Below are 27,927 nucleotides of genomic sequence, written 5' to 3'. Positions count from 1 at the left end.
CACGAAGCTTCCAGAAGACCGAGGGAGAGTCGAAGTGGGGCCACGAGGTGGCGACACACCAGGGCGGCGCGGCCCGAGGCCCCGGCCGCGCCGGCCTGTGGTGTGGGCCCCTCGTGACGCCCCTTACCTCGCCCTTCCGCCTACAAATAGCCTTCGTCGCGAAACCCCCGCATGCGAGAGCCACGATACGGAAAACCTTACCGAGACGCGCCGCCGCCAATCCCATCTCGGGGGATTCGGAGATCACCTCCGGCACCCTGCCGGAGAGGGATTCATCTCCCGGAGGACTCTCCACCGCCATGGTCGCCTCCGGAGTGATGAGTGAGTAGTTCACCCCTGGACTATGGGTCCATAGCGGTAGCTAGATGGTTGTCTTCTCCTCATGTGCTTCATTGTCGGATCTTGTGAGCTGCCTAACATGATCAAGATCATCTATCCGTAATTCTATATGTTGTGTTTGTCGGGATCCGATGGATAGAGAATACTATGTTATGTTGATTATCAATCTATTACCTATGTGTTGTTTATGATCTTGCATGCTCTCCGTTATTAGTAGAGGCTCGGCCAAGTTTTTGCTCTTAACTCCAAGAGGGAGTATTTATGCTCGATAGTGGGTTCATGCCTCCATTAAATCTGGGACGATGACGAGAAAGTTCTAAGGTTGTGGATGTCTTGTTGCCACTAGGGATAAAACATTGATGCTATGTCCAAGGATGTAGTTATTGATTACATTACGCACCATACTTAAGGCAATTGTCTGTTGTTTTACAACTTAATACTGGAAGGGGTTCGGATGATAACCTGAAGGTGGACTTTTTAGGCATAGATGCATGCTGGATAGCGGTCTATGTACTTTGTCGTAATGCCCAATTAAATCTCACAATATTCATCATATCATGTATGTGCATTGTTATGCCCTCTCTATTTGTCAATTGCCCGACTGTAATTTGTTCACCCAACATGCTATTTATCTTATGGGAGAGACACCTCTAGTGAACTGTGGACCCCGGTCCATTCTTTACATCTGAAATACAAATCTTCTGCAATACTTGTTCTTTACTATTCTCTGCAAACAATCATCATCCACACTATACATCTAATCCTTTGTTACTGACAAGCCGGTGAGATTGACAACCTCGCTGTTTCGTTGGGGCAAAGTACTTTGGTTGTGTTGTGCGGGTTCCACGTTGGCGCCGGAATCTATGGTGTTGCGCCGCACTACATCCCGCCGCCATCAACCTTCAACGTGCTTCTTGGCTCCTCCTGGTTCGATAAACCTTGGTTTCTTTTCGAGGGAAAACTTGCTGCTGTGCGCATCATACCTTCCTCTTGGGGTTCCCAACGAACGTGTGAGTTACACGCCATCAAGCTCTTTTTACGGCGCCGTTGCTCGGGGAACGAAGAAAAGTTACACCACAAAGATTTTCAACTCCCACATCAACAGCTCTTTTTCTGGCGCCGTTGCTGGGGAGATCAAGACACGCTGCAAGGGGAGTCTCCACAATCCAATCTCTTTACTTTGTTTTTGTCTTGCTTTATTTTATTTACTACTTTGTTTGCTGCATTATATCAAAACACAAAAAAATTAGTTGCTAGCTTTACTTTATTTCTTGTCTTGCACTCTATATCAAAAACACAAAAAAATTAGTTACTTGCATTTACTTTATCTAGTTTGCTTTATTTACTACTGCTAAAATGGCCACTCCTGAAAATACTAAGTTGTGTGACTTCACAACCACAAATAATAATGATTTCTTATGCACACCTATTGCTCCACCTGCTACTACAGCAGAATTCTTTGAAATTAAACACGCTTTCTTGAATCTTGTTATGCGAGAGCAATTTTCTAGTGTTAGTTACGATGATGCTGCTGCCCATCTCAATAATTTTGTTGAATTGTGTGAAATGCAAAAGTATAAAGATGTAGATGGTGACATCATAAAATTAAAATTGTTTCCTTTCTCATTAAGAGGAAGAGCTAAAGATTGGTTGCTATCTCTGCCTAAGAATAGTATTGATTCATGGACTAAATGCAAGGATGCTTTTATTGGTAGATATTATCCCCCTGCTAAAATTATATCTTTGAGAAGTAGCATAATGAATTTTAAACAATTAGATAATGAACATGTTGCTCAAGCTTGGGAAAGAATGAAATCTTTGGTTAAAAATTGCCCTACCCGTGGACTGACTACTTGGATGATCATCCAAACCTTTTATGCAGGACTGAACTTTTCTTCGCGGAACTTATTGGATTCAGCTGCTTGGAGGTACCTTTATGTCCATCACTCTTGGTGAAGCAACAAAGCTCCTTGATAATATGATGATTAATTACTACGAATGGCACACGGAAAGAGCTCCACAAGGTAAGAAGGTAAATTCTGTCGAAGAAACCTCCTCCTTGAGTGATAAGATTGATGCTATTATGTCTATGCTTGTGAATGATAGGACTAATGTTGATCCTAATAATGTTCCGTTAGCTTCATTGTTTGCCCAAGAATAACATGTTGATGTAAACTTCATTAAAAATAATAATTTCAACAACAATGCTTATCGGAACAATTCTAGTAATAACTATAGGCCATATCCTTATAATAATGGTAACGGTTATGCTAATTCTTATGGGAATTCTTACACCAAAAATAGGAACACACCCCCTGGACTTGAAGCTATGCTTAAAGAATTTATTAGTACACAAACTGCTTTTAACAAATCTGTTGAGGAAAAGCTCAATAAAATTGATATTCTCGCTTCTAAGGTTGATAGTCTTGCCTCTGATGTTGATCTTTTGAAATCGAAAGTTATGCCTAATAGGGATATTGAAAATAAAATTGTTACTACAGCAAATGCCATCCAAGTTAGAATTAATGAGAATATAAGATTGATGGTTGAATTGCATGCTAGGTGGGAAAGAGAAGAAAATGAAAAACTAGCTAAAGAGAACAATGTAGCTAAAGTTTGGACTATTACCACCACTAGTAATGTTAATGATTCACATGTTGCTGCACCTCCTATTATCAATAATAAAATAATTGGTGTTGGCGATGTTACTACTCCTAGTGCAAAGCCCGCAAAACTGCCTGAAACTGCTAAAGCTGCTTTGAACGCACTGTGATAAAACTGCTGAAATTTTTTCCAACATTGGGGATGATGATCCCATTGCTTTAAATTGTAATGGTTTGGATTTTGATGATTGCCACATCTCTGAAGTTATAAAGTTCTTACAAAAACTTGCTAAGAGTCCCAATGCTAGTGCTATAAACTTGGCTTTCACAAAACATATTACAAATGCTCTCATAAAAGCTAGAGAAGAGAAACTAAAACTTGAAACTTCTATTCCTAGAAAGTTAGAGGATGGTTGGGAGCCCATCATTAATATGAAGGTCAATAACTTTGATTGTAATGCTTTATGTGATCTTGGTGCAAGTATTTCCGTTATGCCTAAGAAAATTTATAATATGCTTGACTTGCCACCACTGAAGAATTGTTATTTGGATGTTAATCTTGTTGATAATGCTATAAAGACACCTTTGGGGAGAGTTGATAATGTTCGCATTACCGTTAACAATAACCTTGTCCCCGTTGATTTTGTTGTTTTGGATATTGAATGCAATGCATCTTGCCCCATTATATTGGGAAGACCTTTTCTTCGAACTGTTGGTGCTACCATTGATATGAAGGAAGGTAATATTAAATATCAATTTCCTCTCAAGAAAGGTATGGAACACTTCCCTAGAAAGAGAATGAAGTTACCTTTTGATTCTATTATTAGAACAAATTATGATGTTGATGCTTCGTCTCTTGATAACACTTGATATACACTTTCTGCACCTAGCTGAAAGGCGTTAAAGAAAAGCGCTTATGGGAGACAACCCATGTTTTTACTACAGTATTTTTGTTTTGAATTTGAGTCTTGGAAGTTGTTTACTACTGTAGCGACCTCTCCTTATCTTAGTTTTGTGCATTGTTGTGCCAAGTAAAGTCTTTGATAGTAAAGTGAATACTAGATTTGGATTACTGCGCGATTCATGATTTCTTTGCTGTCACGAATTCCGACCTGCCTCTCTGTAGGTAGCTCAGAAAATTAAGCCAATTTACGTGCGTGATCCTCAGATATGTACGCAACTTTCATTCAATTTGGGCATTTTCATTTGAGCAAGTCTGGTGCCTCAATAAAATCCATCTTTACGGACTGTTCTGTTTTGACAGATTCTGCCTTTTATTTCGCATTGCCTCTTTTGCTATGTTGGATGAATTTCTTTGATCCATTAATGTCCAGTAGCCTTATGCAATGTCCAGAAGTGTTAAGAATGATTGTGTCACCTCTGAACATGTTAATATTTAGTGTACACTAACCCTCTAATGAGTTGTTTCGAGTTTGGTGTGGACGAAGTTTTCAAGGATCAAGAGAGGAGAATGATGCAATATGATCAAGGAGAGTGAAAGCTCTAAGCTTGGGGATGCCCCGGTGGTTCACCCCTGCATATTTTAAGAAGACTCAAGCGTCTAAGCTTGGGGATGCCCAAGGCATCCCCTTCTTCATCGACAACATTATCGAGTTCCTCCCCCGAAACTATATTTTTATTCCGTCACATCTTATGTACTTTGCTTGGAGCGTCGGTTTGTTTTTATTTTTGTTTTTGTTTGAATAAAATGGATCCTAGCATTCATTGTGTGGGAGAGAGACACGCTCCGCTGTTGCATATGGACAAGTATGTCCTTAGGCTTTACTCATAGTATTCATGGCGAAGGTTGAATCTTCTTCGTTAAATTGTTATATGGTTGGAATCGGGAAATGCTACATGTAGTAATTCTAAAATGTTTTGAATAATTTGATACTTGGCAATTGTGGTGCTCAGGTTTAAGCTCTTGCATCATATACTTTGCACCCATTAATGAAGAAACACCTAGAGCTTGCTAAATTTGGTTTGCATATTTGGTCTCTCTAAAGTCTAGATAATTTCTAGTATTGAGTTTTGAACAACAAGGAAGACGGTGTAGAGTCTTATAATGTTTACAATATGTCTTTTATGTGAGTTTTGCTGCACCGGTTCATCCTTGTGTTTGTTTCAAATAACCTTGCTAGCCTAAACCTTGTATCGAGAGGGAATACTTCTCATGCATCCAAATCCTTGAGCCAACCACTATGCCATTTGTGTCCACCATACCTACCTACTACATGGCATTTCTCCGCCATTCCAAAGTAAATTGCTTGAGTGCTACCTTTAAAATTTCCATTCTTTACCTTTACAATATATATAGCTCATGGGACAAATAGTCTAAAAACTATTGTGGTATTGAATATGTACTTATGCACTTTATCTCTTATTAAGTTGCTTGTTGTGCGATAACCATGCTTCTGGGGACGCCATCAACTATTCTTTGTTGAATATCATGTGAGTTGCTATGCATGTCCGTCTTGTACGAAGTAAGAGAGATCTACCACCTTAATGGTTGGAGCATGCATATTGTTAGAGAAGAACATTGGGCCGCTAACTAAAGCCATGAATCATGGTGGAAGTTTCAGTTTTGGACATATATCCTCAATCTCATATGAGAACATTAACTGTTGCTACATGCTTATGCATTAAAGAGGAGTCCATTATCTGTTGTCCATGTTGTCCCGGTATGGATGTCTAAGTTGAGAATAATCAAAAGCGAGAAATCCAAAATGCGAGCTTTCTCCTTAGACCTTTGTACGAGGCGGCATGGAGGTACCCCTTTGTGACACTTGGTTAAAACATGTGTATTGCGATGATCCGGTAGTCCAAGCTAATTAGGACAAGGTGCGGGCACTATTAGTATAATATGCATGAGGCTTGCAACTTGTAAGATATAATTTACATGATACATATGCTTTATTACTACCGTTGACAAAATTGTTTCATGTTTTCAAAATAAAAGCTCTAGCACAAATATAGCAATCGATGCTTTCCTCTTTGAAGGACCTTTCTTTTACTTTTATGTTGAGTCAGTTCACCTATTTCTCTCCACCTCAAGAAGCAAACACTTGTGTGAACTGTGCATTGATTCCTACATACTTGCATATTGCACTTGTTATATTACTCTATGTTGACAATTATCCATGAGATACACATGTTATAAGTTGAAAGCAACCGCTGAAACTTAATCTTCCTTTGTGTTGCTTCAATACCTTTACTTTGATTTATTGCTTTATGAGTTAACTCTTATGCAAGACTTATTGATGCTTGTCTTTAAGTACTATTCATGAAAAGTCTTTGCTTTATGATTCAGTTGTTTACTCATGTCATTACCATTGTTTTGATCGCTGCATTCATTACATATGTTTACAATAGTATGATCAAGGTTATGATGGCATGTCACTCCAGAAATTATCTGTGTTATCGTTTACCTACTCGGGACGAGCAGGAACTAAGCTTGGGGATGCTGATACGTCTCCGACGTATCGATAATTTCTTATGTTCCATGCCACATTATTGATGATATCTACATGTTTTATACACATTATATGTTGTATTTATGAATTTTCCGGCACTAACCTATTAACGAGATGCCGAAGAGCCGATTCTTTGTTTTCTCGCTGTTTTTGGTTTCAGAAATCCTAGTAAAGAAATATTCTCGGAATTGGACGAAATCAACGCCCGGGGTCCTATTTTGCCACGAAGCTTCCGGAAGACCGAGGGAGAGTCGAAGTGGGGCCACGAGGTGGCGACACACCGGGCGGCGCGGCCCGGGCCCTGGCCGCGCCGGCCGTGGTGTGGGCCCCTCGTGACGCCCCTTTACCTGCCCTTCCGCCTACAAATAGCCTTCGTCGCGAAACCCCACGGCACCGAGAGCCACGATACGGAAAACCTTACCGAGACGCCGCCGCCGCCAATCCCATCTCGGGGGATTCCGGAGATCACCTCCGGCACCCTGCCGGAGAGGGGATTCATCTCCCGGAGGACTCTCCACCGCCATGGTCGCCTCCGGAGTGATGAGTGAGTAGTGCACCCCTGGACTATGGGTCCATAGCGGTAGCTAGATGGTTGTCTTCTCCTCATGTGCTTCATTGTCGGATCTTGTGAGCTGCCTAACATGATCAAGATCATCTATACGTAATTCTATATGTTGTGTTTGTCGGGATCCGATGGATAGAGAATACTATGTTATGTTGATTATCAATCTATTACCTATGTGTTGTTTATGATCTTGCATGCTCTCCGTTATTAGTAGAGGCTCGGCCAAGTTTTTGCTCTTAACTCCAAGAGGGAGTATTTATGCTCGATAGTGGGTTCATGCCTCCATTAAATGCGGGACAGTGACGAGAAAGTTCTAAGGTTGTGGATGTCTTGTTGCCACTAGGGATAAAACATTGATGCTATGTCCAAGGATGTAGTTATTGATTACATTACGCACCATACTTAATGCAATTGTCTCGTTGTTTTACAACTTAATACTTGGAAGGGGTTCGGATGATAACCTCGAAGGTGGACTTTTTAGGCATAGATGCATGCTTGTATAGCGGTCTATGTACTTTGTCGTAATGCCCAATTAAATCTCACAATATTCATCATATCATGTATGTGCATTGTTATGCCCTCTCTATTTGTCAATTGCCCGACTGTAATTTGTTCACCCAACATGCTTTTATCTTATGGGAGAGACACCTCTAGTGAACTGTGGACCCCGGTCCATTCTTTACATCTGAAATACAAATCTGCTGCAATACTTGTTCTTTACTGTTCTCTGCAAACAATCATCATCCACACTATACATCTAATCCTTTGTTACAACAAGCCGGTGAGATTGACAACCTCGCTTGTTTCGTTGGGGCAAAGTACTTTGGTTGTGTTGTGCAGGTTCCACGTTGGCGCCGGAATCTCTGGTGTTGCGCCGCACTACATCCCGCCGCCATCAACCTTCAACGTGCTTCTTGGATCCTCCTGGTTCGATAAACCTTGGTGTCTTTCTGAGGGAAAACTTGCTGCTGTGCGCATCATACCTTCCTCTTGGGGTTCCCAACGAACGTGTGAGTTACACGCCATCAGGGGCCCACACCAATCTCTGGCATGCCGGGCTCTCCAAAACTCTGACATGTGGGGCCCACCAGTCTCAGACATGCGGGGCCATGCGTCCAGAATTGACAGCACGCAGACACTTGTGGTCGCACGTGCAGGTCAGGTACATGTGTGCGGACAGTGGATGTCTCCCCTTACAAATATGGGTCCCAGTGATGTAGGTCTTCGACTGTTGTGCGGGCATACAGTAAATTACATGAACAGAAGTGTGCAGAGTGTGTCCACCGGCCCGAAGCCCAGCTCTTGTGACGACCCGTTGCCGACTCCGCAATTCAGGCCACCCACCTCCCGCGACGCTCATTTCTGAACAATAGGTGACATTTAGAGCTCGCCCGTCACTAATTTTTGGGCCGAGCGGCCCAAAACGCCACCTGTGACGCGAAAACGCGGTACCGTCACAGAAAAAGACATCCACTGACGGATTTCTCCAACGTCAGCCATGTACCATCATTGAAGCCCCAATTGTTTGCAGTGTCGACGGCGGCAATCATCGGCAGTGAGGGTTAGGGTTTGCGCGCGGGAGAGCACGGGGGAGGGAAAAATGGGGCTTCGAGGGTTCGTAGTGGCGGTGGGGGCTACTTGTAGACGCCAGCGAGCGGCAGCAGGGATCTTGGCGCGGCCGGGCGCATCGGCTGGCCGGCGAGCTGTCAGGCAGCAGCTTGGATGCGCGGGGACGACGACCTTTTTTTCAGAAAAAACCTCTGCAAAGAAACTGGGCTGGTGAGGGTTGCTAGATGGGCCGTGTTGGGCTGCACTAGAGAGAAGAAAGAGGAAGGGAAGGTGGGCTGCCAGCCCAGGAGAGAGAGAGGAGAGGGGTTTCTCCCCTTTTGTTTGAATGGTTTTTATTTTCCAATTCAAATTCTGTTTCAAATCTATTTGAAATATTATTTGAAAACTAAAATTTTCAGAGGATTTCTAAACACACATGGCCTTATAACAACAAACCCATATTGCTTAGTTTGAAAAAATCTTGAGAGATTAGAATGAAAAAAATAGAGGGAAATTGCATATGTGAGGTTTATTTAAATTTTGACGCAATTTTTTTGGCTCAAATTCAAACTAAATGCATGCAATGCTCATGAACACTCATTTATTCACATAAACAAGGTTGCGATGTTACAGATAGTGGGAAGTGCATATAAAGGTTTGTTCTATGGGTCATTTGAGCAAGTGTGATCCAGATATATGGGCCACACTTCCTTAAAGGAAACATAATGGGTAATCGGGCACGGATTGCGTGAATTCCACCTCTAAGTTAACAACCCAAAGTCATCCTAAAGATCGATTGTTGTAATCAACCGAATCAATCAAAAACACAACATCAAAGTCCCTCACAGAGCGCTAATAGTACTCCTAGGCCGGCATGGATTTGGAAGACATGGGTGACAGTGAAGTTTTGGAGACTGAGAAATACGGCTGATAGTGGTGGATCCCACTAGCCAGTGAGATGCGGTTGACGAGCTAACACGTCGCTTCCAATCCACGACGCACTACTTTGTGCCTCTCTTTTAATGTACCTCGATGTTAATTGGTGTTGAGTTTGCCTGCCACCTACCACGTCGTATTTACCCGTTCGTATAGGATCCACAATGGAAAAAAACAGTGTGTCACCTTTGTTTCTATCGAGAATGCCCATCCGTCTTGCAAAAAATTACAAGTACTTTTAGCTTGCCTCTCTGCCTGGCGTGGGGGTACCACGACAATGCCCATGGTTTATGGACTTGGTTTTTTAAGAGGGCACGTTGGTGGATTCATCGGCTGATGACCCACAAGTATAGGGGACCGTGACAGTCTTCGAGGGAAGTAAAACTCAAATTTATTGATTCGACACAAGGGGAGCCAAATAATATTTATAAGCTTTAACAAGTGAGTTGTCAATTCACCTGCACCTGAAAATAGACTTGTTCGCAACAGTTTATCAGTAGTAACAATTTTATGGCAGTGGGAGTAGTGAAGTAACAGCAGTAGCGAAATAAAAATAGCAGTAGCGATAGTTGACAACATGTTTAAAATACTGTAGGCACATGGATGGATGAACGGGCGTTGCATGAATGAGAGAGTCCATGTAATAGCAAGACATAGGAATTGCAAGTAATAATGATAAAAGCATCCTAGCATAATATATCCATAGGCGTGTGTTCCTATTTAGTTGTTTGTGCTCGCAATGAGAAACTTGCACGACATCTTTTATCCTACCAGCCCGTTGCAGCATGGCCTCTAGGGAAACTACTGGTAATTAAGGTACTCCTTTTAATAGAGTACCGGAGCAAAGCATTAACACTCCATGAACACACATGATCCTCACATCATAGCCATCCCCTCCGGCTATCCCAATTCTTGGCCACTTTGGGGCCTCGGGTTCCGGACAACAATATGTGTATACAACTTGCATATATGATAAAAAAAATTCGCATGAATCAATAACATGTTCAGATCTGAGATCATGGCACTCGGGCCCAAAGTGACAAGCATTAAGCATAGCAAGTTGCAACAATGTCAAAAAAATACTAACAACGGATACTAGGCACTATGCCCATAACAATCATATTGCTATTACATGACTAACCTCATCCGATCCCTACCATCCCCTACAACCTACAACAGGGAATTACTCACATGTGGATGGGGGAATCATGGATGGTTGATGGAGAGGTGTCGGTGATGGCGATGGCGATGATCTCCTCCAAATCCCCATCCTGAAAGGGTCCCAGAACGGAGCTTCTGGTTCCCGGATTGGGGTTTCTGGTGGCGACGAAGCAGCGGAACTCTTTCTGGAAAAACGTCGAACCCGCCTCGGTTTTCAGGTCCAGGGGCTTCTTATAGTGCGAAGGAGAGGTCGAAGGGGTGGCCAAGGCGGCCAGACCACCCCTTGGCGCGACAAAGGCCTAGCCCATGTCAAGGGTGGGTGTGGGCCCCTCGTGTCCCCCCTCCGTCTCGTCTTCTAGCTCCGAGAGTCTTCAGGTGAAATATTAGGTTTTCTATATTTTCCGGGAATTTTCCCGAAAGTTGGATTTCTGCAAAAAAACGAGACAACAGAGCAATTCTGCTGAAAATAGCGTTAGTCCGCGTTAGTTGTATTCAAAACACACAAGATAGAGGGCAAACAATAGCAAAAGTGTTCGGGAAAGTGGATACGTTTTGGACGTATCAACTCCCCCCAAGCTTAGCTTATTGCTTGTCCTCAAGCAATTCAGTGACAGCTGAGTGTGATAAAAGAAAGGGATTTCTATTTTCGTGCCCTCGGGTCCTTAGTTGTGCTCAGTTTTCCCCAGCTCCTTAGTTTTTCCTCAGTTTTACCCAAGCCTTTGTCTGAAACCATCACACGTGATGTAACGGCCGGTTGCCCGACGGTTGACCGTTATCTTCTGACTAGTGGGGCCATGTAGAGCCCGCAAAGACACGTCAGACCATCCATCTTTGTTTGACCGTAAGCATCGGTGTATCCCTGACCAAAACGCGCACGAGTGGGGCTTCGGTATATCGAATGACAAGTGGGCCATGGCGCTGATACAATGGGCAATACACGGGTAAGAATAGATTTTTAAACGGAGCTCTACAGCGATGGCACGGAGGAGGTGGCCTGCGGGGTGCCGAGATGAGATCGACGTCCACAAAGAACTGCATGAGGCGAGACCAGACGCATTAGATAGATATGAACTAGACGCGTTTAACCATGCAAAGAAGAGAAGAAATGGTCGACGACATCGACGACTACCTCAAAACTTTGACTGACCGTGTCCGACACGAACGCGAGCAATGTAGAGAAAACTAGTGTCTCTCCTTTCTGGCGTGTATAGATGGGTGCTAGAAGAGTGTGGTGGCGAAGGGAAAGACCTCGTGGTGGTCTGTGGCATCCAGCATAGCGGGGCGGCGTGGCCGTGCCCACAGCGGCGTGCATGCATGTTCGGCATTGGCATCGAGCATGTACGTTCGGCATTGGCTTCGGCGGTATCTCCGGTGTGTCGGTGATCGAATGAGGGGACGGGATTGACGGTGCATCCCGACGGTGACCTAGCGATGGCGGCGAGCATAGTCGTTCGACCATGCCGATATCGGCATCGGCATCGTTTGGAGGTCGTGGTGCTCGAATCAAGGTGGGATTTGTTTCTTGTACGCCAAAAGTGATTTGAAACAAGTTTCGTGTTGAAGGTTAGGTAACGAAAGTTTGTAACTAAGCCCAAAATTATACTAGCGCCATGGTGAGGTTCTATTTGATAGAGCTATATGGTTGGGCAAACTTTTTTGACACTTTTTAGATAGGGTTCCTTGTTGTTACACGTATGGCATCATGTATGGCAAATTTGGGGTCATTTGGAGATGTTCGAAAAAATCACTTTGCTTAAACGCATGCCGTTTCGTCTCCACTGAAACCAGCTTTTCTAACAAGGTGATTTTTTCTACATTCTCTAAATGACCTCAAATTTCATACAGCTGATCTTCTATACAAAGATAGATAGATGGTTTCGTTTTTACATTTTTCGAACTTTTTATTTCCCTTTATAATACCCAATTGATTTTCAGATTTTGTAACAAGTTATGGCATCATGTATGGCATCATTTTCGCCCTAAATTTCAAATTTTGTGAAACTTTCCCTTTTAGATATTCCTTGTTGTTATAGATATGGCATCATGTATGCCAAATTTTGTTAGGTCTCACTGAAACAAGCTTTTGTAACAAGTTAGGTTTTTTCGACCTTCTCAAAGGGATTTTTTTCTACCTTCTCTAAATGACCTAAAAAATCATACAGACGATCTTCTAAGATAGGTAGATTTTTTGCGTCAAAAAAGTAATGGCTACAACAAATCGGTGATGGTTTATCATTTTTTCGTGAAAATTAATGGCTACAACAAATCGGTGATGGTTTATCATTATTTGCGTGAAAATTAATGGCTACAACAAATCGGTGATGGTTTATCATTTTTTGCGTGAAAATTAATGGCTACAACAAATCGGTGATGGTTTATCATTTTTTGCGTGAAAATTAATGGCTACAACAAATCGGTGATGGTTTATCATTTTTTGCATGAAAATTAATGGCTACAACAAATCGGTGATGGTTTATCATTTTTTGCGTGAAAAGTAATGCCTAAAAGAGTTTATAATTTTTAGCGCGTGAAAATGAATACAAAAAACCGCCCTTTAGCATACTTAGAGAGTGGAAGGTAACCGCCGACAGAGAGAGAGAGGGGTTATCCTGCCCGTTAGATCATACGATCAACGGTCGGCGGGCACGATCCGCGTGACATGGGCTAGACCAATCAGGGCAATGTTGCACGTCTGCGAGAATTTGTGGAGGGAGAGGGCAAAGCGAGTAGTATCAAGAAACCAAGGGCACTGTGTAATAAACAGACTAAGGGATTCAAATATGAGATTTAAAAAATGGAAAATGTGTGTTTTGTACAATGAAACCCATCTTGGCCTACCTCAAACTATTTGCAATACAAATATACATGAGTGTGAGAATTGTGGCCTCATTTAGACAAAGTATGTTTTGGGGAAAGCTTGTTTTGGGAAGGGCTTATTGTGGAAAACCATGCACCTTCATAGCTACTAGGTGATTTGAGAAGGCCTTTGAGAAGTGGCAATTTGTGGTAAAACTTGATTTATCTATGACTTATCTATGTTTTGAGAACTGGAAATTTGTGGTAAAGACTCCATGAGTATGTGCCACTATTTTTCGGAATTTTTGCACATTAAATGACTCATTTAACTAGTTAATCCCATTTGTTGACTGTCTGTTGACCAGCCACTTGAGGGTAAAACTGAGCATATTGCACTAGCCAGTATTAGCACTCAAGGGGAAAACTGAGCACACAAAAAATGCTAGTATATGACTCGAGGTTATATCTGAGTGTATCTAAATTTCCAGGGTTAGACTCGAGGACGCGTGTTGCGGTGCAGAAATGGAAGACGTGCAATTGTTGACGCGTAGACGCGGGTCGCGGTGCAGAAGTCGAAGACGTGCAATCGTGGACGCGTGTCGCATTGCATAAGTCCAAGACGTGCAGACGTGAAGCGGTGGACGCGTAGGACGCGGGTCGCATTAACCACCCCTCGCCTTTATAGACGCCTCCTCCCACTATCTTTGTCACTCTCACTCGCCCACGCAACGACGCCTCTCTCACGTCCCATCATCTTCTCCAAAGCTCCCAAGCAAAAACCCTCTCCCTCTCCCTCTCCTCTGCCGGCGAGATGGACAAGGAGAATGTCAATCCCATCGTCGACGGCGCCGTCGGCTCCAATCGCGACGCCTCCCTCTTCGACGCCGTCCCCTCAACGGACGTTGCCGCCGCCGGTGCATCGGAGGCTGCTGCCGCCGGTGGCAGTCAGATCCCGCCGGGATTTGACCCCTATGAGCCGGCGCCGTACGTCCCGCCCCCGAACCCCTACGACACCTTCCTGGAGGACCCATGGAACGAGGTAACTACGGTTTGCTTCCTTTTTGTTTCCCCATTCCTTTTTGAACCCTATTTTTGCTGGTGTAGATGGATCCGTAGATGGATGAGTATTGGGCTAATATTTGCGCCGATTTTATCCCATTTTGTTTTGATCACTTCTTGATTTCCTTTAAGATTTGGGGTTCGGCCGTTCGGTTAATTTATGCAAGTAATAATTGGATCTCAATCGGTTAATTTATGCAAGTAATCATGGGATCTCAATCAGTTATTTTATGCACTAATCAAAAGATATCAACCGTTTAATTTTTTAAATAATCTGGAATGTGTTCAAGTTCAGATCTAGAATCTGTTTCTTTGCCTATGATGAATCGTTGGGCACAAATTTTTACAGGGAGGGTTCAGCGAACCATTGCTATGTACAAATCTGTTGTGCATGAGCTTTGGTTCGCTTACACCTTCCCTGTAGATATATAATCATGCCCACTCTAACTGAGGCTGACTCTGTTTTTCCTAACTTTGTTATCATGCATGTCCGTCAATGTTGCAACTCATTCACTCATAGTTTCTGGTTGATATGGATCAGATGTCTGGCAGCGACGTCGGCAGCGACGACGAGGAGGAGGAGGTCAAGACTCGCCGAGTGTGCGCGGAGGCTGCAGTTCGGCCGCGACATCTCCTACTTCGCCAAGGGTGTGTACAGGTGCCCCTTCCGCACCGGGAGACTCGGCGCCACGGACTTCAACCGCCTCGTCACGCATGCCGAGAACATCAGCAACACCTTCCCCAAGGTCGGCACGACGGTGAACGTCTACTCCTTCCGCGCCAAGCACGTGGCGCTCGGGCATGCACCTCCGCAGCATGCGGCGGGTGGAGATCTCCGCCGGGCGCATGCCTCCGCTCAAGCCCAAGGCTCCCAAGGGGAGCTGCAGCAACAAGTGGAGGGAGAGCCAGATGGGGTAGGCGGAGTCCTGGACGTGTGCAGCTGCTGCCTCCCATTTTGTTGTTGGGATCCCTTTGTTGTTAGCTAGGGATCCCTTGTTGTTATGTTGTTAATATGATGGTGCTGTCAAGAACCTCGAACCTGTTACTATGTTGGCTGCTGTGTATGCAGCTTTATTATCTAGGGAGGGATCCCTATTATCTATCCCTATTCTACTATATTTTGTTGGTCTTTGTTTTCTCTATTTACTATGACTGTGAATTTATCGTACATTACCCTGGAGATTTGCTTCTAGATTTAACTACATACATATGGACCTGAGGGAGTACTAGATTTGCTGCCATATTGGGCAAACAACGAGGGCCAAAAGACACAAATAATTGAAGAAATACAGAAATGCAAGCTTCTCTAGATTTGATACTATTTTGGTGAAAAGGACAGAGAGAAAGAGGGGAAAAAGGTGCTCTTAATAATGCCAATTTGGGGCCGAGAGAGACAGAACCCAGCTCCTGCTCACGTGCAACCAAACGCGGTCTCGCCCTGTCCCAGGCGACGCGGCCCCACACGACGCGGCCCCACACGTGACAGAACGGTCAACTAAACGGGAATCCTGCCGTCTGAGCTGCTTCTGCGGGTTTCAAACAAGGGCTTGGGGAAAACTGAGGAAAAACTAAGGAGCTGGGGAAAACTGAGTACAACTAAGGAGCCAGGGGCAGGAAAATAGAAATCCCTAAAAGAAACTTTTAAAAACCTATTTGCTTCATATGATGTATATATTCTCACTACATGATCAAATGCTTAGGTAATTCATAATGAGAAGCATGCAACTAAGAATACTCAATAGTTATGCAAGTCATGAAAGGATACCAACACAATAATAAGCAACATGAAACATAAGTATTTGCAGGATTGCAATGTTCATAATATGATATGATAAAGTGGTATATCGCTTGCCCTATTTGTGGAGCAAAACATAAGTGCCGGGGCACCTCTAAAGTTCAAGAGAGGACTAGAAGTAAAAATATCGAAAGATTCAAGCATCACAGTTATACCACAATTAATCTTATTTCGGGACAAGCACATTAAACTAAGAATGATAGCTATGCTTTCAAGAGAATGCTCGGAGAATGGATGGTGACTCAATATAAAAGTATAAGATCGGCCCTGCGCAGAGGGAAGTAAGATTGCTCATGTGCTAGAGCTTTTCATTTTGAATGCAATAGGAGTGTCGAAAATATATATTTTGAGAAGTGCAACTCATGTCAACGGTAGTGATAAATAACATGGCTCATGCATAACACTATCTATAAGTTGCTCGTCTCGTGCATAATATACTAATAGTGCTCACACCTTGTCCTAATTAGCTTGGATTTCCATGGATTTTCATCGCATACATATGTTTCAACCAAGTGTCACAAAGGGGTACCTTGTTGCCTCATGTACAAAGATCCTAGGAGATGAATCTCATTTGATTTTTCAATTTTTGATAAATCTCAACTTTTTGGACATCTATACCGGGAAGACAAGGACAACAGATATTTGGACTTTTGCCCAGCTGAAACTTCCACCATGTGAACACGGCTTTAGTTGGCGGCCAAATGTTCCTCTCTAACAATATGCGTACTCCAATCTTTGCAACTCATGGTAAATCTCTCTTACTTCAAACAAGATGAGCATGCATAGTAATTCACACGATATTCAACAAGGGTATATTGATGGTGTTCCCCATGACAACATGGTTATCACACAACAAACAACTTATAAGAACTAAAATGCATAAGATATAAAACTTACCATAATAGGTTTTAGACTACTTTCCCATGAGCTATAAAGTACACAAAACAAGTGATAATAATTTTGAAGGTTTAAATGTAGCACACAAGCAATTCACTTTGGAGTGGCAGCGAAATACCACATATAGGTATGTATGGTGGACACAATTGGCTCTTTGGTTTTTAGTAGTTGGATGCATGAGTAGAGCTCATACTCAGTACAAGTGAAGGCTAGCAATAGACTGGGAAGCGACCATCAAGAAAGCAGTAACTGTCATAATCGTGCTTGCGACGGATAAAATTAACAGAAGCATAAAAGTAATACAAGAACTCCGAGTCAAGATAAATCATCGAGGCTTAAATGAATTTTTGTTTTAGTCTCATGCATGCTTGAGCATGTGCCAAGTCGATTCAAATGAAATATTCAGAGGAGGATACCATAATGTCATACCGTTATATGAATAGAGCAATGCAAGCAAACATCTATATGATATGTTACCAACTATTAGTAAATTGGAACTTATCATGACAGAGCATAAACTACTGTGCATCATCAAGTAGCATACACCTTACACAAAAAACTAAGCATGTTCACATAAATGAGTTTATGTACAAAAATGAAAACAAATAGAGTTCATACCAGCCTCTCACCATAACTCGAATTGTCGTGACCGTCATTATTGCTCTTCACTTGTGTGGATTGAATAATATGAAATGATAACCAAGCTCCAATAAAGTCATGGAAGACCGTCAAACCTGGCAGCAACTTTACAAAACCAAAGAAGAATGATGTCTATGGGAGCTTCTATTCTTGTAGACAGTGTTGGGCCTCCAAGAGCAGAGGTTTGTAGAACAGCAGCAAGTTTCCCTTAAGTGGATCACCCAAGGTTTATCGAACTCAGGGAGGAAGAGGTCAAAGATATCCCTCTCATGCAACCCTGCAACCACAAAGCAAGAAGTCTCTTGTGTCCCCAACACACCTAATAGGTGCACTAGTTCGGCGAAGAGATAGTGAAATACAGGTGGTATGAATAAGTAGTAGCAACGGCACCAGAAAAGTGCTTTGCCCAGGACAGTAAACAAGCAGTAGTAACGCAGCAGTAGTAACGCAGTAGTAGTAATGCAGTAAAATAGTAAACAACACTACAAGAAAAGTTCTGATAGACAACGTCTCAAAATCGTCCGCTAAGGGGTATTTTTCGTCGCCTATGGGCCTAACCCGACGATATGGGTTCTGTTGTGGAAACTGCGTCAGGCAAAGCCCTACGACGATTTTTTCGGTCCGTCGCGCTTGGGCGCCCTTCCGCCACGGAAAATCGGACCGTTGCCCAAGTGTTTCCGGGAGCCCGTTGACTGCTGACGTCATGCAACCGACACGTGGCGGACGGCGTTAATCGGCGGTAACGGCGTTAACCGGCTGAAACCCCGTGGTAGATGGTAGGCCCACACGAGGCCTGCCACGTCTTAAGCGGGCCGGCCCATTAAGTTTGCGGGCCGGGCCAGCCGACTTAGTTTGACGAGTCAACTATATAGCTGGGCTGGTCCATTAGTTACGTGGGCCGGGCCTAACCTCTAAGGTTGACTGGTCAAAACTTTAATGGGCCGGTCCACTAAGCATGTGGGCCGGGCCGAATGCACTCGTTTGACCGGTCAACAGGCAAAAGGGCCGGCCCACAAGACATGTGGGTCCCACTTTCCTGTTATCGGGCTGGCCCATTCCCAAGAAGTTAGTGGGCCGGCCCAATTAGCATGTGGGTCCCACTTTCCTGTTAAAAGGCCAGCCCATTTAGTATGTGGGGTCCACCATATAGCAAGTGGGCCGGCCCAACAAGATAGTGGGCCGGGCCAAAAACACAGGGGGTCCCACTTTCCTGTTACAGGGCTGGCCCATTTATCATGTGGGGTCCACCATAGAGCGAGTGGGCCGGCCCAACAAGATAGTGGGCCGGGCCAAAAAACTCTGTGGGTCCCACTTCCCTGCTAAAGGGCCGGCCCATTTAGTATGTGGGGTCCACCATATAGCAAGTGGGCCGGCCCAACAAGATAGTGGGCCGGGCCAAAACGCCGGGGGGTCCCACTTTCCGGTTAAAGGGCCGGCCCATTTAGTATGTGGGGTCCACCGTATAGCAAGTGGGCCGGGCCAAAAACACAGGTGGGTCCCACTTTCCTGTAAAAGGGCCGGCCCATTTAGTATGTGGGGTCCACCATAGAGCAAGTGGGCCGGCCCAACACGCTAGTGGGCCGGGCCAAAAACACGGGTGGGTCCCACATTCGTCTTAAAGGGCCGGCCCGTTTAGTACGTGGGGACCACCACAAAAGCAATTGGGCTGGCCCAACTAGTTGGTGGGCCGGCCCAGTAGTGGGTGGGGTCCACCTTAAAGCAAGTGGGCCGGCCCAATAAAAGTGTGGGGTCCACAGTTAATCAAGTGGGCTGGCCCAATAAGTAAGTGGGCCAGCTCGTTTAGTTGCTGTTTATATGCCTGCGTAAAAGGCGCTTTAGGATTTTGCGGGCCGGCACGTATGTGATTTCGCTTAATTGGGCCGTTTAAGGGATGGGAATTCGTGATTTAGATATCGAGAATATTTACGCAGCATTGATTTCCGTCGGATAGCCTCACTTACGACAAGCACCAAAGAAAAAATGCGCGAAAGAACTATAAAAACTAACTAAATATTACATCAGTCGCAAGGCTTTGAAAAATATTACGGAACCCGGAGAAATTGAATGGTAATTAAACCTAGCAATACAATGAAGCGATCCGGCAATCTTTTAAGTTGTCCATGCAGCACCTATATCCGAAACAAAGACATTACAAGTTAAGACGAGCAACAATGGAAACGCAAAGACACCGCAATATTGTTTGCCAAAGAATTTGGAACTCATCATTTCGTCGTTATAACAAGATCATTGTAATGCGCACAATAAGCAAACAAAGAGTGCATGCCGCATACCAACAACCAATATAACGAGAGCATGTTAGAATGAAACAGCGAGACTTACTACCGTCGAGTCCCATGCAAACCAACATGTTCGGGGAGTACAAAATTGGCATGAACAACATAGTAGCCGGCTATAAATTTTGTAACAACGACTGAGCAAGATGAAGTTATGATGGCTACATCTACAGAGCAGGGAATGTAAACCAAAAATAGAAGTTACGATGGCAAAAGCTAAAGAGGAGGGAATGTGAACCAATATGTGCCAAGTGCAATTACTTCATTTTGGCCGTGAACTAAATAATACTCCTGAACTTATAGTGAAGGGGATGCAAATCAAGATGTTTCGGGATATAAACTTGTAATGAGCAACACATAGAGGATAGTTAATGCTGGAGCTTAGGATGGACCGGATACTGTAATATAGTGGGATCACCTGTGAACTTGTATAAGAGGGAATGCAAACCAATATGTTCAGCTTTCCATATGTGAGCGTCATGCTAAGTCGAGAGAAACAAGTCAATAATGCAGCTTTTGAAGAACAAGATGGCACGCAAAATTATTATCTAGTAGTATGACAAGTTTATTTGTACTACAAGGCTAGATAGCGAGTGATAGCATGCCAAACTAAGTCCTTACTTTGTTAGCTTACAATGAACTAGATACAAAACAATGGCATCACCTGTAGTACAGGGAATGCAAGCCAACATGTTCATGGAGTAAAAAATTGGCACAAACAACATAGTAGCAGGCCATAATTTTTGTAACAACGACTGAGCAAGATAAAGTTATGATGGCTAGATCTACAGAGCATGGAATGTAAACCAAATATAGAAGTTACGATGCCAAAAGCTATAGAGCAGGGAATGCGAACCAACATGTGCAATTACTTAAAATTGGCCATGAACTAAATAATAGCAGGATGTTACTATAATACCTATAATTTTTGGAACAACGATTGAGCAAGATAGAAGTTATGATGGCTACATCTACGGAGCAGGGAATGCAAACCAAAATGTTCAATCGCTTAAAGTTAGCAATGAAGTAGAAAATAGCAACGTGTTACGGTCATAGCTAGGAATGAACTAAAAGAGCTTCAGACAAACAAGCATCTGAACCCGAACATGGCGCTAAAACAAGGGACTTACATTAGGAGAAGCACTCGTGGGAGTCACAGCAGATCTTCCCGGGGTTGATAGATCCGGTGATGAAGTACGCTACATGTGCTACTTGGGGTTGGAGAGACGGCCATTACACTTCATGATTACTCATCTCATCCGCAAAAACGTAACGGCGCGTCGTTAGCACAAACAGGTTCCCCCAAGATTAAACAAGAACTTGCGGGCAAGCAATAGAAAAGCGACAGTAGAAGAGTTTAGATCATGCAAGGCGCCGGTGAAGCAGATCCGGTTCATGCACAGCGGTGTCGGTGAGCTAGATCCGATGCGGTGGACGACGGATCCGGCGAAGCGGCTCCGGTGGGGTGGACGATACCGCAGCTGAAGCGACTGCGGTAGACTGCTTGGATGAGTATATGGTTTCGAGGTTCGGCGGGGATGATCCGGTCCGGTTGATGACGGCGTCGATGAAGCGGCTCCGGCAGACAGCCGGATGACGAGGATCGCGAGGCCTCGGGTAGGCCGTGGAAGTCCGGCGGGGATGTTCCGATCCGGTGGTCGTGGAGGTGGGAGAGAGAGGGACTTGGGAAGTTCCGGTGGGTGGTCTCTGAGGAGAGAGTGAGGGAAATGAATTTTTTTCGGGGAGTTTCGGAGCTAGGGAGGTGGTGATCGAAAAAAATGACGGGTAGACCCCCCACCAACCGACTTATGCATGGACATTGTTGTCATCTTTACGAGGGTAGAATGGGAAGTTAGAGGCGTGTGAAATATTTGTATTTTTCGAGCGGGAAGTTTTGCCGCTGGAATGAGATTTCGAATTTGGCTACAATCCAAGTAATACAAAAATATGAGACCGTACTAGTACGGCCAAGTGTCACATCAAGTCATCATCACGTTCAAAATCGGTTACCACGATCATAATCATGATATATCTTGAAAATCAATTTTGAAAAGCCCTTCTGAAATATTTCGGGATTGGTACTAGGAGATTTTGCAGCTTGACTAAGAATTGATTTTGAATAAGGCTATGGTCTAAGTAATTTTTTTTCTTCGAAAAGGGGATATGACCCCAGCCTCTGCATCGTGGTGATGCACACGGCCTTCATTAATAATCCAGTGGCAACAAAAGTATTTTTTTTTTGCAAGGAGCAACAAAAGTATCTAAAGGTATATATGATGCCCCTCATAGGGGGCCTCACAGAGATTAGCTGCTCGTGGCCGTTGGATCTTACCCATCTGGCAATCTTGTCCGTCCATTTTTTCACTAGTGGAGTAGTCCAGGACGAGGCCCTCGCGCGAACCCGCTTTTTATCCATGGGTCGATGAAGCCCTCCCGGCCCAGCCTCTCGCGTCGCTCGTTACCCTCCTCTCCCCTCGCGCCGCGCCGCCGCCTCGCGCTCGCCGTCTCCTCCCCTCCCGTTCCCGTGCGCGTGCGGCGGCCGCCGTCGCCATCCCCGCCGCCAGCCCCTCTTCCTCCCCCACGTCCCTAGCCCACTTTCGCCCAATCCCCGCGCGAGATCCGTCCTCGCCCATGGCGGCGGTTTCCTGCCGCAACTCCTCTTCGCTGCGCCTCGCCTCCCACCTCTCTCCTCCCACTCCTCCCTCTACCTCATCTCTGATGGCTCCGGTTCGCCTTGGGCGCGACCACCGCGCAAGGCACGAGCGGGGCGTCGGCCTTGGGCGCGAGCCCTGCTATGGCACGCCCCGTCTGCCCCGCTCACCGCTGCAACGAATCATCGCGTTGCCGGGAGGAGCCGCACCGCGAGCTGCGCCGGCTCGGCCAAGGCGACGAGGACCAAGATCCGGGGCGGCGTCTTTCATCCTCGCCTTCCTCTCCCACTTCCCCACTGATTCGGGGAGAAACATGGCAGCAGGAGCGACATGGAGCGACCGAGCGTCGGCGGCAGGAAGCGCACGCCTGGGCGACAGCGGCGGCAAGCGCGGGCCTTGGCGACGGCGGCGCCCATCGGTGAGCAGCGAAGGGGTGTCCGACGGCGGAAGGAGTGCTGCGCCCGGCGTCCGGACAAGCTCCCATCCTCAATCCCTCCATGTGCGCCGTCGTCCGCGTCCCGTCGCCGTCACCTTCGTCTCGACGCAATGGGGCCAGGCCCTCCCTCGCACGCGCTCATCCTAGGTTGGAGATGCGGATGAGGCAGTGTGGCGCTGTGTGACCCAGCTCCTACAGCTGCAGACCGAGATTAGGGAGAAGAGGCAAATTCAGGTATGCATCTGCTAGATTCCTTCATCCACCGCCTGCATCAGTCCAATGGCATGTGTAAACTTTTGCTCTCCTATCATTTGTTCATCTTCTACACCACTTTCTGAAGAGAGATGCCACACAAGGACATGGGAGACCAACGTGGAAGGAGGCTCAGCCAAGCCGTGGCCATGGTGCAGCTCTCTCCCAATTTACAGATCGTTCCATTTTGTTCAGATGTATTTGATAAATTTATCTTATATACTGGCTATGATGTTGCTAAATCCTGATTGCCTAGATATGTAACACTTTGTTCCATCTCTCTTTTTTAGGTTTGTTTGTGGAGATTTTTTTTATCTGTGCCTACCAGTTTTTGATGAAAATCGTGGCAACCTAAAGGTGAATATTCATCCATGAAATGTTTATGCTCGCTTACTTAATAAATATTTCGTTTTTACTGTTAATGCTTCGCTGCATACTAAATAATCAGATAAATGTCATGCATAGTCCAAGTACTTATAAGTTGTTCTCAGTTAGCCATTTCTTGGATTGTATTATTGTGTCCTCTTGGTCATTTGCATTCCGAGTGGTTTGAGGAAGAGGGTCTAAACAATGTGTTTGTTGATGGTCCGTAGATAGGTGTACTAAAATGCAGTCTCCCCCTTGCTAGATGTGCATCCATGGATGGAGCTTACCAGGTGGCCTTGCTAGATAGCCGAGACAGAGTTGTACTTGGAGTGAAGGTAAACAAAAGTAGCAAGCGATTTCTGAATTGTGAGGTTATGGTTCATACAAAACAATTTGTTGTAGACCTACGACAACAACTACAAATGTCTAGCTTTCGGTTCAGTTTATGTTGTGGCGCCAAAGTACACATCAGTTTAGTTCGAAATGCATAATTACTATTTGCAGTCCATGGTTAATAAGGTTCTTAGTTAATTTTCTGTGTTTGTATTTTGTTTCGCAGATGATGATGATAGATCAACGATTACAAGTACTTGAGCCACTCATAGAATATTCAGCTCTTCGGTTCATGTGGTTTTATCACTTCTTTCAGACCATGTGAGCTGATTCCTTTTTCTTTATATGCGCAGATTATTTACTTGCTTAGGCTACAATTTTACACTGGCCAGCTTATTAATGCATGCCGAGATAAGAAAATTTATCCGAGTGTTTCTTGCTATACCAAATCAGATAACTAACTCGAGTATTGTAGTTATATACATCCGATGATTTTTATTACCATGTTTGTCAGCTATGGTGATGGAAAATCAAGCGAGCCACTTGATTTTTTTAGTCTATTGACGTTTTTTCTGTGGTTACCTTTGCTTCTTTGACTGATTTCAGTCTGATTAGTACAAGGATGTTTTTTGCTGTGTAGTAAGGTACTGAGGTGTTGTTTGCTTTGCAGTACAAATGATAGCTTGGTTGCTTAAAATGCAGATGTTGTTTGCTATTTAGCTTCCTTACTTGAAAATCAGAATTTGATCGCAAAATGGGCAGTCCACGGCTTCTCCTTAATTTGCACATCCTGGAAAAACAAAACTGGAGCTGTAGCCCCTTTTAACACCACACCGTGATCTAGCCTGCTAAGAGAAAAAGAAAAAAAAACTAAGCAACCCAGGACGTATTAAGTATTACTAGAGAGACATGCTCTAGAATAACTTTTACTCTACGAGAAAATACTTTGGTTATATCAGTAACCATATGCTAATTACTATTGTAATGTATTATGTATCAGAACCATATGCTAATAAGTATTGTAATGTATTTTCCTATTTCAATTGTGCTATGTATGCGATTGCTGCCCTGCCTATATTTACGTGTGAATCTATTGGGAATTTTATTGGTCACCTTCACGTGATGTTATATATTCTTATTCGCTACTTCTATGTGTCACATTTCAGCGTCGCACCACCTGGTAATCCGCAAATGGTTCTTCACTTTGTTTAGCCTGTACAAGCCATCGATGAACCATATGAACCAGAATTAGACATATACCGATAGTACGATTTTTTTTACTAAAATAAATATATTACCAGGTCATTAAAACAGCATACTTACCCCCTCTATTTCATTTCCTCTTTCATCCCCATCTCTCTGGCTCGGTGGCGGCATAGCCAGCGATCTGCCGAGCTGGTGTTTTCGCTATTATGGTCCATTTCGTTTCGACCATTTTGTCTATAATATTGTTTATTATCTTTTTATTTCAACTATTTTATCGATTGTTGTACATGATGTGTTACTTGAGGTTTTTCTTTTAAATTCTTACCAAAATTGAGATAGCATTTCTGAAAAATTATCCACCAAAGATGATGCATGAGGAGCAACTAATATATCATCATTTCTATATTTGGTTTTGTTTCCTATAAAAGTAAACAGAGTTCCACTGAAATCGACAGAACATTCATCTTTCTATGGCCATCAGATTGAATAAGAGTTTGTTTGTGCTTATGTTATATATATTCTCGGAAGGTATGAAAGGTCATCAGATTGGGTAAGAGTTTGTTTATGTTTATGTTATATATATTCTCGGAAACGTTTGAATAGCGACTTATGTGGAATAGTTTTTGTTTAGAAAAATCATGTGATCTCATATATTCATGCCCTTACATAGTACCAATGACTTTTACAAAACGGATGCAGAGTAGTCAGCCATCTCATTTATGCTCTACACATGCTTCTATGTAAACCAGGGGCTCCTACATGTGTCATGCCATTCCTTTAAACATCGAGCAATCGGAGATCTTGGGAGATTGTTGTTCGGTGTAGAGAAAAATATTTAAATTGTATGAGGCCAAAGTTGTTGGCTATCTGATACATTATAGGCACACAAGCTGTTATTATTTGTTGATTCAATTCCATTATTATTTTTTTCCTTTTGTAGAAATTGCAGCAGACCGAATGAATCAAAATAATATCTCTGCTCTCGCTTTTTTGCAAGAATTAGGATTTCCGTTTCTCATGTGCATTATTACTCCATAGACAATCTCACTAACAAACGAATTGGATTTGAGCCATCCTACTATCCATTCTTAGTGTTCAATTTCATTGGTGAAAAAAGCCACCGCTCAACTTGCATCCCTGGCCGCCGAGTACCGGTGTCGCCCGACCGCCAAAGGCGGTGAGGGCGTGTGCGCACTCTGGCAGTGGCTCCTTCGTGCGAAGAAGCATCGCCTTCGGGTCGCGCGACCTCGGCGAGGCGGAGTGGAAGCAGTGATTCAGAGCGTTGGAAGGCGTTGTGGCGCGGTGCCGCCTGCGCGAGAGGTTGGCGGCAATGCTCGGCCCGACCTGGGCTGGACGGGCCACGACCGTGCACCCCCGTTCTAATATCCTTCCACCGATCCTCCGCCGGTGGAGGACGCCGTGCATGCGAGCAGGAGCCTATTGTTGTTATGGTCTATAGTCGAGGGCACCTCCTTACCAAGTTGTATTCGCTTGGTAAGGACGACCGTGTATGTGTGTGTATCGTGTGTGTTCCCCTGATGTCTTCTTCCTATTCAATGAAATCGAACACGCAAAATCTCTTGCGTTTCCTTGAAAGAAAAAACTAAAAAACATATTACCATTTTCTCACTTATTTTTTTATCACCGTTATATAAAATGTAGATCAATATGAATTCTACGGGGTCGTGCGCCAAGGCGCACATCTAAATCTAGTGTTGTACAGATGGTCCAAGTAATATACTCGTGATTGTAATATAAGGCCAGGGGTAGACCGGAACCATATCCTCTAACGTAGAGATGACAAGTCAGGTAAGCACAGTGCTTAAGTAGTGCAAAACGTAGAAGAAAAATCAGGAAAATGTAACAAATACTGTACGTATTTACTGTAGCACACTGTATATTTTTACTGTATAAAAAATCGTATAAATATTAAAAAAAGATAGTCATAATTTTGATTGTTACTAATTATCGTAAATGCATATGGCTTACATATATTATGGAAGTTAATTTAGATCAAATTAGACTTAATCATGTAGATGTGGAGAAGGAAAATTAGAGAGTTGTAGCTTACCCGACTTGTCTGTTGCACGTTAGAGGATCTACTTCCGGGGTAGACCATGCTACTTAGACTACTCATAGTGGGAGTAACTAAGGAGTATTAACATAGAGCTGGTTGTGGTAACTAGCTATGTTACCATAACACTTTTCAAGATAGAATGAGTCTACATACTAACTAAAACAATCATGCATGATAGTACTACATCTAAGTTACTATGCATTATGAAGGTAGTAACATAGAGTACTGTCATATGCATGCGGAAATTCAATTTGGCTCCCGGGTGCATATGCTCCCTCTACCAAAAAAATCATATTTTAAAATGTCGAAAATATTAGCAAAAAAATTTACATGTACATATTCATAATATATGTTCGTTCGTCAAGTTTCACGAAAACCAATATTTTTTGTGGTCTATGTCAAAAAGAGAAAACTTATCTTGTGAAAAGCATTATTTTTAGTACTGTATTTTATCTTTTTACACACGTCACATGACAATGTATATTTGACAATGCATGTTCC

General features: G+C 43.8%; 1 protein-coding gene across 1 annotated transcript in view; it reads right to left on the bottom strand.

The window, feature by feature from the left end:
* LOC124663819 overlaps positions 1–27,927 on the bottom strand; it is a 39,628-nt gene that overhangs the window by 10,291 nt on the left and 1,410 nt on the right. The window lies entirely within an intron of this gene.

This window comes from Lolium rigidum, chromosome 6, assembly GCF_022539505.1.
Source record: "Lolium rigidum isolate FL_2022 chromosome 6, APGP_CSIRO_Lrig_0.1, whole genome shotgun sequence".
In the NCBI taxonomy this organism is placed as follows: domain Eukaryota; kingdom Viridiplantae; phylum Streptophyta; class Magnoliopsida; order Poales; family Poaceae; genus Lolium; species Lolium rigidum.
The sequence above is the reverse complement of the archived record's forward strand: the minus strand, read 5'-3'. Positions and strand labels throughout refer to the sequence as shown.